The sequence below is a fragment of the Capricornis sumatraensis genome, chromosome 1 (assembly GCF_032405125.1).
Source record: "Capricornis sumatraensis isolate serow.1 chromosome 1, serow.2, whole genome shotgun sequence".
NCBI lineage: Eukaryota > Metazoa > Chordata > Mammalia > Artiodactyla > Bovidae > Capricornis > Capricornis sumatraensis.
The window spans coordinates 235,383,380-235,402,194 of record NC_091069.1 but is presented as its reverse complement, the minus strand read 5'-3'; the positions used below and the strand labels follow the sequence as shown (position 1 = coordinate 235,402,194).

General features: G+C 46.8%; 1 protein-coding gene across 2 annotated transcripts in view; it reads right to left on the bottom strand.

Moving 5' to 3' along the window:
• NMNAT3 (nicotinamide nucleotide adenylyltransferase 3) overlaps window positions 1-17,994 on the bottom strand; it is a 123,448-nt gene extending 105,454 nt beyond the window's left edge. For both annotated transcript variants that reach the window (XM_068976786.1, XM_068976776.1), the window contains exon 1: window positions 17,857-17,994. The gene's annotated coding sequence lies outside the window, so the exon portion shown is untranslated. The remainder of the gene's footprint in view (window positions 1-17,856) is intronic.
• Between the last annotated feature and the right edge of the window lie 821 nt (window positions 17,995-18,815).

Genomic DNA, 18,815 nt, shown 5'->3' with positions numbered 1-18,815 from the left:
TTACCCTTGTTAATTGAGAATTGACTATGCAGTTAAAATGAATGTTTCCTCCACTAACAGAGCTGTACCAGATTCATCTCAGAGTCCCTTGCAGCTCAGAAAATGTGATGAGTCTACAGATATATTGATTTGATACAATTCATTTCATCCAGAATTTATGAAATTTCCACTCAGAGGTCACCTATTATGTGTTCCTATGTTCAAAGGCTTATAGGGAAGAAACAGAGTGTTCATGGAAGAATAACATGGTATTTAGAGAACCAAACCATTACTTGGCCAAGCAAGGCTGGCCTCTTGGTTGGCAGTGATGTCTGTATTAAAAGATGGTCAACACAGTTCTACAGATTTGGCAAAGTCCTTGGAAATACTGAGAAGATAAGGTCAGAACAAACACTCTGTGGGCTGTTCTTCACCGGCTGCCTATTTTGTTTGATAAGGAAAAATGGAAAGAAAGAGGAGGCTGACGGGAGATCAGGGAATCTGATTATCTCTTCCAATGCTAAGTTTGAAAAATGAACTTTCATGTGCAACCCAAAAGATTACAGAATTTGCCAAACAAACAAACAAAAAAAGTGCTTGGGAATCAGCAGTGACAAATGAATTCGTCTAAAGTGTCTGTATTGTGAGAAAATGTTGGACAAAACATCACAGTCCTTTCCTCCTAGCATAACACATGAAAGGTGTAACGCCACCACGAAGGACAGTCGCACACCGCTGGGACTCTGTTTGCGGTCAGCCATCAAAAAAGATCCTGACCGACTATAAACAGCTCTACAAGAGCACCTACAAGCTAGGACAGCCAGAATCTTTTCCCTGGGAGCCCGGCCCTCCGGGGGCTGCCCCGCCCTCTGCCTGCATGCGCCTCCGCCTCTGCTCCCAAGCTCCGCCCACTCCCGCTGTCATTTATTTGTGGATTTCCGGAGTACAGTGCAAAGTCGCTTCAGTGCTGTCCGACTCTTTGTGACCCTGTGGACTGTAACCCGCCAGGCTCCTCTGTCCATGGAATTCTCCAGGCACGAATACTGGAGTGGGTTGTCATTTCCTTCTCCATCGGGGTACAGGGCTATGTCTAATTCAGTCTAAGACAAAGTGTGCCCAAAGGCATCAGCAAATGACTTTAAGAAAAGAAAAAACAACTTTTTATTATAAAAAATTACATCATAGAGAAAAGTAGAGGAAATAATGTAATGGAGTGCAACACAACTGTCTCCATACGCTCATTAATACATTTCCACATTTACTTCACCTCTTTTTCCTCTTGAATTATATTAAAGTACACACATTATAAACACCACGACATTCCACCTCTGAATACTTTAAAAATACAGGACACTTTAAAGCACACCCACTTTCTTACCTATTCATAATACCATGACCACACCTGACAAAATTAGCAACCATCAACAAAAATTCCTCAATATCCTCTAACAGTACACATGTCAGCATACGTCTTTTGAGGACATAAAATATTGATACAGCCTAGATGACTGGGAGAGAGACACAGCAGATGTGAATGCCCTTATGAGGCCCCCAGGGAAGCAAACGTGCTCACCCCCTCCCACCAGAGGGCTCTGTCATTCCCAGAAGGGTGGGAGGGCCCTTTCTGGAGACTCTGTGGGACCTCATCCTCACAGTACCACTGCATCCGAACACAGTGTTCCCAAGCGCCTCTACTCAGCCTTCTCCCACCCAGGGACCAGTCTTGTTCAGGAGGCTGGATCTGGTCAGAGGAAACCAGCTGTAGGCCCAGCTCTGCCACTGATAAGCTGACCTTGAGCAGCACTGCACTTCTGGCTGCACTTCTGGAGCCTCCGTTTGCTCCTCTGTAACATGGGACATGAGGCTGGCCTCAGAGGACGGTCATGAATTGGAAGAGACAGTGACTCAGGCGCTGCTGTGGAGTGCCTAGCATACTGCCTGGGCCGTAACAAGCTCCCTGAGGTTCTGTGGCCACCACCAGGGGTGGCAGTGGTCACCCTTAAGGCTAGAGGGCAGCCAAAGGCATGAGGCTGAGCAGGGTCCAGGTAGAGAGTGGCCCACATGCCACAGATCTCTAAAGCAGGGCTTGCCTGATGGGAGATCCCAGGGCCAGCCCTTCCCAGCTCCCATGTCTCCCATGTAGGACGGCGCTGCCAGATGTAAGCACTGAAGAGTTGGGGGAGGAAGGCCGTGTGATCTATTAGAGCAGAAGGGTTCCTTGCATGGGCCCTCTGGCTACCTGCCTCCTGCTAGCTCTGAACCTCACACCTCACCAAGGCAGCAACCTGCCATCAGCTCCTCTCCCTTTATTCTGTGTTAAGGATCACCACTGTCCACCACCACCAACACTGTTTATTAAGCATCTACTACAATCCGGGGGTTTGCTGTGTAATTTTTGGACATTATCTCCCTGACTCCACACTCCAATCTTTTGAGAAAGACATGAAAACCTCCCCTCCTTTACTCAGTGACTGAAAACAACATACATTTTATTATCTCCTAGTTCTGGAAGTCAAAAGTCCAAAAGGGGTCTCACATGAGTAAAATCAAGGTGTTGGCAGGATTGCATTCCTTTCTGGAGGCTCCAAGGGAGAATCTGTTTCTTTTCTTTTTTTGGCCACGCCACATAGCATGAAACAACTTAGTCCCCAGACCGGTGCTTTAAACCTGTGCTCCCTGAAATGGAAGTACAGAGTCTTAACCATTGGAAGGGAAGTCCCAAACAAGGGAGGTTTTAAAAAACATTCATTTGTTTGTTTATTTTTGGCTGCACTGGCTCTTCGTAGCTAAGTGAGGGCTTTCTCTAGTTTCAGTGAGCAGGAGCTCCTCTTTGTTGCGGTGTACGGGCTTCTCACTGTGGAGACTTCTCTTGTTGCAGAGCATGGGCTCTAGGCACAAGAGCTTCAGTAACTGCAGCTCACAGACTCAAGAGCTCGGGCTCAGGAGTTGCAGCCCATGGGCTTTGTTGCCCTATGGCATGTGGAATCTTCCCGGAACAGGGATCGAACCCATGTCTCCTGCATTTCCGGATTACCAGGAAAATCTGAGAATCCGTTCCTTGCCTTTTCCAGCTTCCAGAGGCCCCTGTATTCCTTGCCTCATGCCCCTTCTATCTTCCCAGCCAGTGAAGGCCAGCTGAGTCTTCCTCACACTGCATCACTCTAACTGCCTCTCCTGCCTTGCTATTTCATTTATTAAAACTCTTATGATTACGTGGTGCCCATCTGGATGATTCCAGATAAATTTATGGTCAGCTGATTAGCAACATTAATTTCATCTGCAACTTAATTCCCTCCTGCCATGTAACCAAACCTAATCACAGGTTTCAAACCCAATCACAGGGATTGGGATGTGGACACTTTGGGGGGCCATGATTCTGTCCTCCACAACAGGTGAGAGAGACTGAAACTCAAAGAGGTAATGGGGCTTACTCAAGGTTATGCAGCTATTAAGTGGTACCAGATTCAGCTCCTGCTAATTCACTGCGTGACCTTGGGCAAGTCATGTAACCCCTCTGACTTCAGTTTCCCCACCTATAAAATGAAAAAGGCTGCCTTAAACGCTAATATTTCTTAGAGCAGCCAGTCTGTGACTGTCTGAAGATCTCAACCTTCCCCCAGCAAGATAGGTGGGGAAGTCCAGGACTCTGTGAAACTCTTACCTGCTCTGCCCACACTAACCGAGCTCTAGTACTGACCACCAGAAGGAGACAGCACAGATTCCTTCTTTCCTCTAGCTGGAATTTTCCAAGCCTTTTGTCCTGGGAACAATGGAGATATGGACTTAAAAGAGCACCTGACTGCCTTGCCCCCAGGCTGCTTCTAGCACACCCCACAAATCTTAAGTCAAATATTATGTGTTTCCCCCATCCCAATCTCTAGCTTAGAGGAAAGTAAGGATTAAGGTTTCTTTACACAATGAAAAGAAAATGAGAGAGTGAGAAAGTCAGACAATAAACATACAGGGATGTGCAGGCCTTTTTGTTGAGAATTCCCAAACCAAGGCAGAAAAAAACTGCTCTTATTTTTTATACTGCATTTCTTTTAAAAAGTACTTATTACCAAAAACAAAACAAAACAAAACAAATATATACAAAAATAGAGACATCAGTACAATGGAGTTTTTTTTTTTTTCTAACTCCTAGGCCTGCTGCTACTGCTGCTGCTGCTAAGTCACTTCAGTCGTGTCTGACTCTGTGCAACCCCATAGACGGCCTCCTACCAGGCTCCCCTGTCCCTGGGATTCTCCAGGCAAGAATACTGGAGTGGGTTGCTATTTCCCTCTCCGATGCATGAAAGTGAAAAGTGAACGTGAAGTCGCTCAGTCGTGTCCGACTCTTAGTGACCCCATGGACTGCAGCCCACCAGGCTCCTCCGTCCATGGGATTTTCCAGGAAGAGTACTGGAGTGGGGTGCTATTGCCTTCTCCGACTCCTAGGCCTACCACCAGCAATTTAGGTGCTCCTCACAGTCTGGAATTTGAAATTTGGACCCCCACATGCAATGGGCCACTTTATGTGTGGGTCTTGCATCTCTTTGTTTTGGAAGCTGCTCTGCTACCACTCACACAATTCTGGAAGGTCATGCCATCAGGATGGCCAGAAAACTTTAACTACAGGACAAATCAGAGCCCCTTTTTTCAGTATGAACACTGAAATCAGGAGCTGTAAACTCTATATAAAGTCTGGAGCTGCCATTGTCACTATCTTAGAGAGTGAAGCCAGCACAGTGGTAGCAACTACTGGAAGACAAGAGAAGGTATAATTCCCAGTCCATCATCTGAGAACCTGGATCCAGCTGTACCTGATACACTGAAACTTTTTTTTATTCTAATAATCATGTTTCTAGTTTTGCCTGACTTAGTTAGAGTGAAGTTTCTTTCCTTATAACAGATAAGAATCTTAAACATTCTCAGAAATCCTTTTTTAAAACAACTAGCACAACTGTCAATTTTTCCTCATAGGGGTTAGAGATTGGCCTCCTTAATTTAACAAAAACAACTGATATTCCTTAGGGAATATATTTCTCAGCAGAGAAAGAGTGAAACTACATGATTTAAGGATACTTCCTCAAGCAGGAATTTTCCTTTCCTGGATGTTGATCAGGACAGCAACTCATTAACAATATCTTAGGACCACACCTTCTCCCAGCAACCCCTGGGGGTGCTGTTTTTGGACAAGACAAGCTGTCAGAGAGTGGTCCTTGGCTGAACTGGGATACAGCACAAAAACTAGGCTTGAACCCAAGCCTCCTGGGATATACCCATGAAGCCAGGCAGGACAGGGTGGGACCAGGATCCAGTCTCAGTGACAGATGGAGAGAGGACCCACGTAGGCCTCAAGTGGTAACTGCCTTTAAGAGATATGGCTCCAAATGAAATTAGAGAAGGTGGACCACAGGCCACCCAGAAACCTATACTCAGTTACCTTACCCTGCTCTTCCTTCTTTCCTGTTCTTTGGCACAGGCCTCCTCTGCACGGTGTGGACACAGAGCTCCCCGTGCCAGGCAGTGTGGGGATGAGTGACAACAGCTACAGTTCATGACCCAGAGGAGTCCACGGTCTGGTGAGAGGAGGCAGGTAAGTGCAGGATGGAAGGAGCTACAAGGTAGTGGCTGTCTAGAGGCAGGGGTGTGGGAAATGGGATGAGAAAGACCATTTTCATTGTGTATATTTATATTTATATTTTTCTTAACTTTCCAATCATGTAAATATGTTACCTATTCCAAAAATTTTTTTAAATAAAAGGTAAAGCTTCTGTGGCATTTAGGGTAGTTCTCGAAGGGATAGACATGTTTGGAGACGATAGCTAGGTTCATTTCCAACACAGCCACAGTATGACACTGACATACCTCCTACCTCTGTTCCGTCGCTCTGCAGCTGGGTAGGTGGATAAATACAGAAGAAATGATGCTCTGAGACTGCTGAGGGTGTGTTATGAGAGGTGATGGAGTTTCTGCCTGGTCCTCTTGGGATGCCTGTTCTTAGAACCCAGCTTTCCTGCAGGGAGGAAGCAGGTCCCAGCTTCCAGGCCCCTAGTGAGAGGGCCACTGAGATAGCTCCAGCCTCAGCCACCAGCTAACTGCCCCTGGATGAGACCCCTAAGGTGAGACTTGCTTCACTGAACCCAGTCAACCTCCAGAACTGTAGAGACCATAAGCAAATACCTGTTTTCTTTTCAGTCCTTGAGTTTTGAGGAGCAGTCCTTGGTTTGTGCCTTTGTCTTACATTTGATTTTCCAAGATGGAAGCTTTCTGACACGCTTAGAACAGTTTACCTATAACCCCAAGGAGGGAGCAGAAACCACCCCGGGGGCAAGTATTTAGTTGGCCCTGTGAAAGTAAGAATAGTCTAAACAAATGAAACATGTGACTGTGGATGCTCTTGGGAGCCACAAGAGGCACCCTTTGGCAGGCTGCTGGGTACCAAGGTCTGGGCTCCAGAGAGGAGCTGTGATGGAGCTGAGGATGCAGAGGGTGTTCAGGTAAGTGAAGTTGTTTAGTCATGTCCGACTCTTTGTGACTGTAGCCCACCAGGCTTCTCCCTCCATGGGATTCTCCAGGCAAGAGTACTGGGGTGGGTTGCCATTTCCTTCTCCAGGGGATCTTCCCGATCCAGGGATCAAACTCAGGTCTCAAACCCAGGTTTCTCACGTTGCAGGCAGACGTTTTACTTTCTGAGCCACCAGGGAATATTGTTCAGGTAAAGGTGGTTGTTAAAAACCAGGGGTGAAGATGAAGTCATCCACGTGGAGTCTAAGGGAAGTCAAGAGAGGAGGCCTGGGGATGCCACAACTGAAAACATCAGTGGAGGAAAGGGAGCAGGTAGAAGTCAAAGAATCATCGTCAGGGAAGAAGGAGGAAAATGCACGAAAGAAAAGTTCAAGAGGTGGGCGTGGCCAGAGGTGTCAACTGTTGCACTGAAGAAAGTGAGAAAGTTTTGGAAGATTTCACAACACAGAGGTCACTTGTGACCTCTCTAGAGGAGAGCTCTTCCTGAAGAGGTGGGGGGAGAAGAAAATCTCACCAATGTTCATCATCAACACATTCCCATCAACACAAAGCACTGCAACTAAACTTGATGAGACCAAACAGCAAATAATTTGGGGCTCTCTTCTGAGCAACAATGAGAGGAGGAAAAAGGGAGAAAGATAAAATCAAAATGCATATAATAAAAGGAAAAAAGGAGACAAACATTAACACATTGGATGACTGCCATCTCCACAACAAAGAGGTGGCTGAAAAAGTACAAGATAAGGGAACCAACTGCCTCTGGAATTCTTATTTTCTCTTTTTGTACAGAGACTGTGAAAGATTCCTTTGCTGATCATTCACAGCAATGGCAGGGCCAAGCACAATGAAAAGGTGGGCCATGGCACGGGGAGCCCATAGGCCTCATCTAGGGAGCCAGTACCAGTGAGCTGGAGGGGCTGCAGGGAGCACTTTGAGGACAAAGATGCAGATTCGGTTATCAGGGAATGATGTCTGTTGTGTACCCAGGACACGGGAATAGGGCGCAAGCACCAAGCATTCACCATCTCAGTGTTTATGGAATGTATATCAAAACCATACCTTAAAGGGAAATGGCCCAATTTCTCTCAAACACCAGGATCTTGAATCCTTATGCAAATACCAAAATGCCCATAACTCAAAGCATATGAGATTTAGCTACTAAATCCTATTGAGCTTGCTACATGAACAATTTTAAATCATCTCTTGGAGAAAGGCCTTCATTTGTAGTGACAAATATGCCAATAGACAATAATAATAAATACATGGAAATATTTCTAGAATCTGCAAAATGTGCCCACATTTCTGCCATTATTCCTCCTCCATGCATAGGAAAATAAAAAAAAAACAGGCATATAAAATGGAATGAGAGTTAAACTATAGAGTGAATTAAGTTGAAATGTCAGCACAACCGTAGTGTGCGCCTCAATTGTTAACAGATATTTTGATGAAGAGCTTACTAAATCTTTAATTGGAGATGGAGTGTTTCTATATAGAGGCAATGACTACAAAACATTTATCACAGTGTCTAAAGCCATAACTACAGAAATTCTCTCCCATCCTCTGGTATTAGTGTCAGGATGGTGAATCCAGTATTAATATTAAAACATGACACTGGAGATATAATTTAATTATGAGCTGATACAGATGAGGTTCAGTGTTTTCTCCCAATGATTTTTTTTCTTTTCGCATTATCCTAGTGTACTTGAGAAATAACAGGAAAAAAACTCTAGCTACAGCAGAAGAGGGGGAACAGTGCCACAATAAAGATAAATCTTGTTATATACTCAGGCCCTTTTTAAAAGTGTTGGGTCTCAAAGTGCATGGCTGCAGAGTACTTATGTTCTGTGACTAATCAAATATTGGAAGTCTAGGCCAACGTACAGGGGAAAATATGGTAGTAGTATTCTTACTTAAAGTTTTCGTTGTATGATTTTTCATAACCTTTGAGGGTTGGCTATCCTTAATGTAGTCTTCAATTTAGTATAAGTGGGTGTCTGATTCAGCACAGAACTACGGATTTGGTTTTTATTTTTGCCCACACGGTGTGGCATGTGGGATTTAAGCTCCCCAACCAGGGATTGAACCTTCGCTCCTGGCATTGGAAGGCAGATTCTTAACCACTGGACCACCAGGGAAGTTCCGTGGATTTGGTTACTTTCAGTTTAGTGCGCTGATCATTCTCATGGTGTTTAGGGAAGAATATCCAGCAGACACTATCTGAGCTGTGCCCTGAACTCTCAGGACTCATCGTTTAGCAAGCCAGCATCTTCTGTGTGTCAGCATCGACATCCCTTTGCCCTGGTGCTTTACCTGGTGTTTGAGGCTGCTGGAAGTCCCAGAGAAATCACTCCCCGTAAGGAGGAATGTTCAACCAATGATGGATCACAGTGAGATATATACACGGGCAGCTGCCAATCCCCAGGAGAGGTTAATTCTGGGGGGTGGGGGCGCTTTATACTGGCTGCTAGAGACTCCTGGTAGGTTTACACTCCAGTGGTTCACGCTGGTGACCTGCTCGACGTGCGCTTCTCTGGCCTATTCTTCTACTTCCTTATTTCCCTTCTTTACCTGGGAATCTCCTCTCAAATAAGCCATGCAGACTCAAATCTTTGTCTCAAATAAAGACACATATCATGATTTCCCAGTGTATGACCAGTTGAGTTCATGAACCGCTGCTAGCACTGTTTATAATAGCCAGGACATGGAAACAACCTAGATGTCCATCAGCAGATGAATGGCTAAGAAAGCTGTGGTACATATACACAATGGAGTATTACTCAGCCATTAAAAAGAATACATTTGAATCAGTTCTAATGAGATGGATGAAACTGGAGCTGATTATTCAGAGTGAAGTAAGCCAGAAAGAAAAACACCAATACAGTATACTAACACATATATATGGAATTTAGAAAGATGGCAATGATGACCCTGTATGCAAGACAGCAAAAGAGACACAGATGTGTAGAACAGACTTTTGGACTCTGAGGGAGAGGGAGAGGGTGGGATGATTTGGGAGAATGGCATTGAAACATGTATACTATCATGTAAGAAACGAAGTGCCAGTCTATGTCCGATGCAGGATACAGCATGCTTGGGGCTGGTGCACAGGGATGACCCAGAGAGATGTTATGGGGAGGGAGGTGGGAGGGGGGTTCATGTTTGGGAACGCATGTACACCCGTGGTGGATTCATGTCAATGTATGGCAAAACCAATACAGTATTGTAAAGTAAAATAAAGTAAAAAAAAAAAAGAACCACTGCTAGCACTAAGCAGCAGAGGATGCAGGGACAGGGCTGACCCAGGGAGAGTTGACATCAAGAATGTAAAATCCAGGCCCTGAGGTACAGGATACCAAGACCTGAGCAGGACAAGAAGCCAGAGTGATGTGGGTTACCAGTTACGGTGGTAACTAACCTAGGGAGCAAGCGTGTATGTGTGTGTCTGTGTGAGTGAATGTGTGTGTGTGTGTTGTGGACAGAGTTTGCTGACACTTTATCAGTGAGGCCTCCAAAGGTTGCAAACCCAAACTGCCGATCCCTACCCCACCACTGGGGACTAGGTGGGGAACAGGGAAGAGAAATAATGACAGGGGGGTGTGAGGCTGCAGGACAGGGAGGGGCAGCAGCTTCCTCTCACTTAGAAAACCCCAGAAAATCTGTCCGCAAGGCCAGAGTTAGCACATTTCTGGGCCACTTGGCCAGCGGACCCAGAGGATGTGCCTTGACCAGAGACACAGAGGCAGGGAGCCAAACCTGGCCTGAGAAATTGTTGAGCGAAAGATTTAATCAGCATAAGCCCATGAAGGCGGTGAACTTCAAAAGGCAATTAGCATAAAGGTCATTATTTAATTTGGCTTGTTTTAGAATTTAAAAATATTAGAGGGATAATAAAAAAATAGAAAGTTTAAAATATGAGAAAAAGTTCTCAATTGTTCCACTGTTCAACTGCAAGTCTTGTCCCCTTCAAGGCATCCCTTACAGATTATTTTTTAAAAATATTTATTTGGCTGCACTGAAAGAGGAGAGTGAAAAAGTTGGCTTAAAGCTCAACGTTCAGAAAACGAAGATCATGGCATCTGGTCCCATCACTTCATGGGAAATAGATGGGGAAACAGTGGAAACAGTATCAGACTTTATTTTGGGGGGCTCAAAAATCACTGCAGATGGTGACTGCAGCCATAAAATTAAAAGACACTTACTCCTTGGAAGGAAGTTATGACCAACCTAGATAGCATATTAAAAAGCAGAGACATTACTTTGCCAACAAAGGTCCGTCTAGTCAAGGCTATGGTTTTTCCAGTGGTCATGTATGGATGTGAGAGTTGGACTGTGAAGAAGGCTGAGCACCGAAGAATTGATGCTTTTGAACTGTGGTGTTGGAGAAGACTCTTGAGAGTCCCTTGGACTGCAAGGAGATCCAACCAGTCCATTCTAAAGGAGATCAGTCCTGGGTGTTCTTTGGAAGGACTGATGCTAAAGCTGAAACTCCAGTACTTTGGCCACCTCATGTGAAGAGTTGACTCATTGGAAAAGACTCTGATGCTGGAAGGGTTGGGGGCAGGAGGAGAAGGGGACGACAGAGGATGAGATGGCTGGATGGCATCACAGACTCGATGCACATGAGTTTGGGTGAACTCCGGGAGTTGGTGATGGACAGGGAGGCCTGGAGTGCTGTGATTCATGGGGTCGCAAAGAGTCGGACACGACTGAGTGACTGAACTGAAGACTTACTTGTGGCGTTCCCTGACCAGAGATTAAACCTGGGGCCCCTGTATTGGGAGTGCAGAGTCTTAGCCACTGCACTACCAGGGAAGTCCCTAGACTATTTTCTTGAATACATCTTTCACATAACAGTGTTCTGTTCACTCAACAGGTAATGACTTCCCTCATTACTAATCTTCCTATTTTTAACCATTCCACCGACTGAAACTTGACTACCCTCTTATAACTGTAGAGTAGGTCACTCCTAAGTTTTCACCATTATAAATAATGATACATCTTTATATAGTGACATTTTCCATTTTTCAGTTATTTTCTTAAGACAGAATTCCAGAAGCCAAAGGGTAGCAATTCAGTGACATGTGAAACAGGCAGCCCCTCTACTTTTATCATCTACATTCCTTGGATTAGTCATAAAATATAAACTGGGCAACACTGGCATCCCTTATCTCACACAAAAAAATATTAACACAGATGGACCAAATACTACCATAAAAGTTTCAAAGGAAGACCAGATGGGAGAAATAAAAAGCAGAGCAGTCTTTGAAACTAAGTATAGGGTTTGAGTAATAAACACCAATTTCTGATCTTTAAAATGAACATTTGAAAGTCAGCAATGATTTCAAGTTAGACGCCTACACACTAATTCATGTAACTGGCATTCTGTTTTAATGATCACCTGCTCATAGAGAAACTTCTAGCCTTTTGAAGCTTGCTCTTTCCCTGGCCTGGTGGGATTCCCTGACTGACACTGACATTCATTCTCTCCCATATGCCACTGACTGAGCCCAAATTTGGCTTAGTTTGCATCACTTGTCTTCATCATTCGTTCCCCCCCCAACTGCCAACCCTTTTCAGCAAGCAGATCGGCTAACAGCAGAGCAGCTGGTGGCCGTGGTTAAGGGGCAATTAGGCTGATCTTGTTGGTCAGCCATGCTCCACACTCCTGTCTTCCCAATGCTGTGACTGGGTGGGAAGGACCGGAACCAAGGTGCTTACCCCTTACATGCCTGCCTTGACTATGTTAATTCTGCAAGTCGGTTCACAGGCTCCTACCTGGGCTGTGTCCTGCCTTGACAGTTCATTTTTTTAACAGGAAGCAAGGACGGGCAGTTTGCTGATGGAAGGGGCATGGCAGGAAGGAAGGTAGGTTCTAATTGAAAACCATCTTAGGGGCTCTAAAAAGTTCCGGGATGACTGATGGGCATGTTTACTCCTTAGAACCCTTTTCATAAATACCTACCACTTAACATGCACTTCTGAGAGGCATAAATACTGTCACTGTGTGTCAGCCTTATGGAAGGCAGATTTCCAGAGTCACTTCTTTTCTTCGTGGCTCAGAGCCACGCGATTACAATCCTATTAGAGCTGTATCCTGAGAATACAGCAGTCAACCTCAACCCACCAAGACTGGTGCTCAACTTCTGCACTGCGATGCAGCTTCCCTTCCCTTGCTTCGGGGAAGACGGCCGCTCATCTCTCCTAATAAGGTCCACCTCTGAGACAGGTGGGGATCGAAGATGTATTTTGCCATCAGCACTGGCCAAACAAATAAAGTAACTCTCAAACAACATTCACTCATGGAGAGGGAACGTTTCCTGGGGCTGTTTGGATCATGTCTTATTTAACGCTGGACTTCTAGTATGATTTTCTCCTGGTTCTCAGAGGGACTGACGGCTCGAGGCAGGTGTGGTGCCCCTCTGGAGAGGACCCTGGCTCCTCAAGAGGGAGCACACTGGGGTGGCAGGGCTCTGCAGGAGCAGGTCGCTGCCAGCTCACCCACCTCCTCACCCACCCTCTGCTGCATGCAGACAGGTGCCCCTCCCGACCTGGACAAGAGCAGTTAGCTGTGTCCTTTCCCCTCAAATCGCAGGTCTCTAGATGCAACGTCATAAAATCTATGCTGGAACCTCAGCCTGGTGCCCAGAGGTATCAAAGGAGGAGGGAAAAACAGGCTCTCAGTGGACCCTGTGGCTCTGAAGGGATGGGGCTTCAATGCCCACTGTGCTCGGTCAGCCATGAGGCAAGCTGGACGTCCGTTAGCTGCCACCACCCAGGATAAGAGGTGTGATACTGAGAACTAGCGCACCCAGCAAGACTACATCCAAGGGAGGGCTCTGTAACTGTAAAGGGTTAAGTCAGCAGTTAGCACCGGGGACCGATTTCGTGGAAGACAATTTTTCCAGGGACTGGGGGGTGGGGTGGTTTCAGGATGATTCAGGCACATTTTATTTATTATATGCTGCTGCTGATCTGACAGGAGGTGGAGCTCAGGCAGTAACGTGAGTGACGGGAGCAGCTGTAAATATAGACGAAGCTTCCCTTGCCGGCCGCTCACCTCCTGCTGTGCAGCCCAGTTTCCATCAGGCCAGCCACTGCTCAGTCCTGCTGTGCAGCATGGGCCAGTACCAGTCCGTGGCCTGGGGGCCCTGGGGTTTAAGTAAACTGGAGCGCTAGCACTATTCTCCCATTTTGAAGCCAAAGCACAATGATTTTTAAAGTACACATTCTTATAAGATTTCTCTGGTCACATAAAATATATTATTTGCCAGGGTTTATAGAAAAATACTATATTATTCAATAGTCTTCAAAGATATATAAATAATTGAGTATAAGTCCCCAACTAACATTTATGGGCCTCCTCTATGTATATTGATACATTTCTATATCTATCCCACCTTATGCTGCCCCTGGCATGCCAGGCTTCTCCTTCAAGGCAGTAAATTCAGTTTAAAATTTGACAATATATGTGTGGTCATGTGCTCAATACTGTCTTTATCAATAATCTGTCTGATGATGTCTTTGGGCTGCGTGAGGATGGAGGCTGTGTCACTTTGTCTCAGCATTCTAATCCCCAGGACGCTGCCTGAAGAATGAATAGAAGTGGGGGTGGAGGAGGGGCGGGGAGGAGAGAGGACAATGAGCAAGATAGGTGCTGGGTACCAGGGATGCTCAGTCCAGTAGCTGTGGAAGTGCTCACAGCCCACAGAGTAGCTGGAGAAGCAATACCCGGCAGAGGTGCCCACTGGGGCCATGGGAATGCAGGGTCGATTCAGAAAGGCTTCCTTAAGCAGGTTGTGCTCCTGCACGTGCTGCAGGGGTTCTGGCTTTCAGGGAAGCTCTGGCCAGAGGCAGGGGCAGCAGGGAGGCACAGAGATGCAGATCAGACCTTTACCCAGCAGGAGGTCAGACCCAGAGATGGGACTTCTGGATGGGAAGGGCAGACAGCCCTGACTTCTAGAAGACGCTGCCATCTTCATCCAAGGCATTTTCACCCCCAAACCCATCACTGGGAACCTGAGATTCCCCTGGAGCTGACTTCCCCAGATTCACACTGACCACAAAATGCCTTTCTATTCCTAGTTCCAAGACTAGTGCTGTGGGTCTATGAGTACGTGAGTGAGACAGTGATGAAGGGATCCTGAGTCCACTGTGGTTTGTTAAACATACCATGCAGAACTGCATGTCTAAAACAGTGGGGCAGCAGTTGCCGTCCTGAGGCCTGCCCTGCAAAATGGGATCTGTCTGTCTATCAGGGAACTATGATAAACGAGCAAAGACAGACACTGGTCAGGATGAGCCACTTTATTTAAAAGCTTCGACAGCCCAAAGTGGTTTAACATAGATGCATGGAAGATTTATCTCGATGATAAAATACCTGAACTTGAAAGGCACATAAATTATCATTTTGCAATTCTTTTTCCTTTTAAGATTTCACATAGTCAAGTGCTTTAAGTAATGAATGAGATGCACATAAAGCTGTCTGGTTAGTGTCTGCCCAGACTGAACAGAGCCTCTGCTTCCAGACGGGACTGAGCTCAGAATCAATGCCATCTATCTGTGTTTGTGGCCTTCTGTTTGCCTTCACAGTGGATATCACTGGGAGGATTATCAAGATAATAATAATATTACCTGCAGTTATCAAGATAATAATAATAACTGTAGCTATTATTGACTTGGTACTTCCGCTATCTTGTGCTGCGTGATGAGGATGTGTGCATGTGTGTGTGTGGATCCTCCCAACCCAGGGAGGATGTCTCTTGCATCTCCTGGGAAGCCTGTGCGCTGAGGACAGCAAGCCACATACGTATATATAAGCATTACTGAATGTCCTGTGAATAAGAGACAATGAGTCCCACGTTACAGATGCAAAAGTGCACTTTAAAGAGCTTCTGTGATGCGTGTGAGATCACACCAGCAATTTCATCTGACTCCAAAGCTGCAGTTTTCACCACTAAGTTGCAACATACATGAAAACGGCCCTTAGCAAGGGCCTAAAAACATTAGCTATCTCTCCCTATCTTCATACTCCTTTTTTTTTTAACAGCACACGTAAAAACACACTGGGAAATTTGCCCTGCAGGTTTAGGTTTCTTCATTCATTCATTCGTTATGCACCCAGTACTCTGCTGGGTACAGGGCTTACAGAATTGGATTCCACAGCTCCTGGACCAACCAGTCTCAGGCAATTACCATATCCATAGGAGGGCAGGGGCCAGCAAGGAGCAGGGGCAGCTCCTCACCGGGGACCCACATCCAGCTGTGGGCTAGAGACAACCCAAACAAGACATTAGGTCTCTTTCAACTCTACTACCCCACCCCCACCCCCATGCTTTCGCTCTTTTCTTTGGCTTGAGTCTTCGGACAGCCTGGCTGCCCAAAAGGCCCTTTATCACACAGAACACCCCTTTCTGCTGCCAGGGCTGATGCTTTCCGGTAAAACCACTGCAACAGATAACCCAACTTCTCCACTAATCACCCCGCACAGTTCCTCAGAACCAACCTCCCTTCTTGTTTTATCAATTTTTACCCAGAATAAAGAATAACAATTGCAATGGCAGCAGTAACTTCTACATGTCAGACTCTGATCTATGTATTTTAGGTACATTAAATCCCCATAATAATGCTCTGAAGTAAGCACTATTACTACTGCTCTTTTAGTTTATTTAGGGGAAGAGGGAGGGAGGTTACATTTCTTCGGAGCCAACTAGATATCAAACGCTGTCCTAAGCTCCCGCAATCAGACAATAAGTGACCTGCTCAGGGTCAGACACAGAGCTAGGCAGTAACAAATAATCTGAACCCAGGTCTGTGACTGCCTAACCCAGCACTCCCCTTTTGCTCTCCACAAGTGCTATTGCTACAGTCTGTGAGGGGAAACACAGTGGCTGCCCAAAGCCTGCCCTCTCTCTCCTCCTCCTTCCCCCAGCAACCTTCTGTTGTTGTTTTTTTAAAATCCCTATTCACAAACCATGCCAGACTTCTCTCTCAACTGTGTTCTCCACTCTCTGGGCTTCCTGGCCTGTTTTCATGGGGCAAATCCTCAGTCTACACCAACACTATAAACAGAGCCAGAGAAGGAACTGGCATCATCCAAGACAATAAGATATACCAAGCAGTCAGCAGCCAGGCGTCTTCTGAAGCCCCCAACGTGCTCCTAAATCCCTGGGGGTCCAGCAAGGGACCAGCAGGATTGCTGTCACATGAAGGGCTAATGCCACCAATGAAAACAGTAAAGACAATGCTCAGCTGAGGAGTATGAGCCTTGTGTTCTCAGGGGGCTCACAGAGGTGGCAGCGGCAACTGAGGCTTTCTGGGAAATGCATACCCAGCTCCGGTCAGGAGCAGTGCTTTCCCTGGCAAGGCCAGAGGGTCAGGCTCTGCTCCCAGAGCACCACACTCACCAGGCTGGGACTGTCAGTATACTTCACCTGACCCACCCAACGTGGGCTCCAGGAGGGCAGGACCAGTGCGGAGTGGGCACCAGTTAAATATTTCAAGAATGAGTGACTAAAGCGGTCATCATTTCAAAGAAGCAAATGTTTGAGAGATTCTACTCAGACACGGAAACAGGACTCCAGGAGAGGGGAAGTGCGTTTGCCTGAAGGCAGCAACCGTGTTCAGCCCAGATCAATGCCCTGCCCAATCTAAACATCTTCACCCTTACCTCACTTGCTGCACGTCTGAATACCACGAAATCATTTATATGCAGTCTCAATCGCTAATGGGGAGGAACAGTCCCATTTTACAGAGGAGGAAGTTAAGGAACTTGCTTTTCTTTCAGCTCTCAGCGGGCCCAGGCCCCCAGATCTTCCTTTTCTCAAACAAGCCACAGTCCCTCCCAATAAGTGTGCTTGCTCTGTGGTTCTCCGCTTTGGAACCCTTACATTCATACTGAAGAGTGAGCTCCCGGTATTTTTTATAGATAGGGACCACCGGCTACCTACTCTCCCAGCACTCTGCACGTACTGTCTTCATCAACCTTTCACAGTGTCAACTTTCACACAAACGTGCGGCGGTTATCTATTTGCTGTGAGTCTCTCCCACAAGCTCCATGGGGGCGGGCACCACGTTCGTTGGCCCGCACTATACCCCCAGCACGGACCTTATTTGTATTTGTTGAGTGCACGAGTGCTGAAGGTAGGCTCGGGTTTGGGCCACAGGGGTGCTGGGGTTAGGTTGATAATGCTGTGGCTAGAATGGGCGGCGCCAGAAGTAGAGAGGAGGCGCTTTAGTGTCCACCCGACGCGGACGGGCTACCGGGCGCCGCGCCCCGCCTCCACCTGTCGCTTCGGCGCCGGCCAGATGTCGGCGGCCGCCAGCCGGGGTAAAGCGGGGCTGAATAGGCCCGGCCCTGGCTGCGCTTACCTGCGCGTCGCGGGGCTCCGCAGAGGCACTCGGCGAGCCTCCGGGGACTCCAGGGAACTAGGGGCCCGGAGGTGCCGAACCGGGGTTCCTCGCCCGCGAACAGCCCTGCACCGAAGGCCCGGCGAGGACCGCGCCAGACGTGCGCAAGAAACGTCCTTTCCGGGGGGTGGCGGGGTCAGCCCGGGACCTGCCCGCCCCGCCCCCGCGCTGGGGGTAAGAGGGAGGGTCTAAGGCGAACTTGACCTTGCGCTACACCGGCTCTCCGAGGTGGGCGGAGTCAGAGAGAAACCGCCGGCTCCCTACTTCCTCACTGGGGGCGGGCCCTAAACGAGACCAGGTTCCCGTGCCCCGCCCCCTCACTAGAAACCGCTCTCAGTCGCCGCACTCTCCCACCCCTGCCCGCATTCTCTAGCTGTTGTGTGTGCGTTTGCATTTTATTTTTGTTTTACTTTCTGTTTTATTTCTTATTTTTATTTTTTACTATCTTTTTTAAAGATCAAATTTTAAATATATCAAAGTAATGCATGAACGTTTTTACAAAATAAAATTACCTACTTACGTGTTCTTAAAATGAAAGCAAACAGGGTCCTCTCCCGTGCGCCCTCCACGCAGTCCTTTATATCACTTCCTTCGTTGAGTTCTTCTAGTGGTTACCCCCATGTCGCTAAAAAATAAGCTTACATAGCGGTTTCTTGATTTATCTATTGACTTTCTGCCATGTTAGATGAGGATTTACTCTTTACTGCGGCTCTGCCTCCACTTTCATGACAAATTTACACCTCTGTTCTCAAGTCCTGCCTTGGTGAGCTCTGAGACTTTAAACCAGGAGTGGATGAAGGTTTTCTGGGGCCTGAAGCTTATACAGTTGTGGGGGGAGGGGAGAAAAGAGGACTGTTACAGAAAGCCCTACAGGATCCAGGCTTGTGAATGAAAATTTATTTAGAATGAGGAAAGCAATC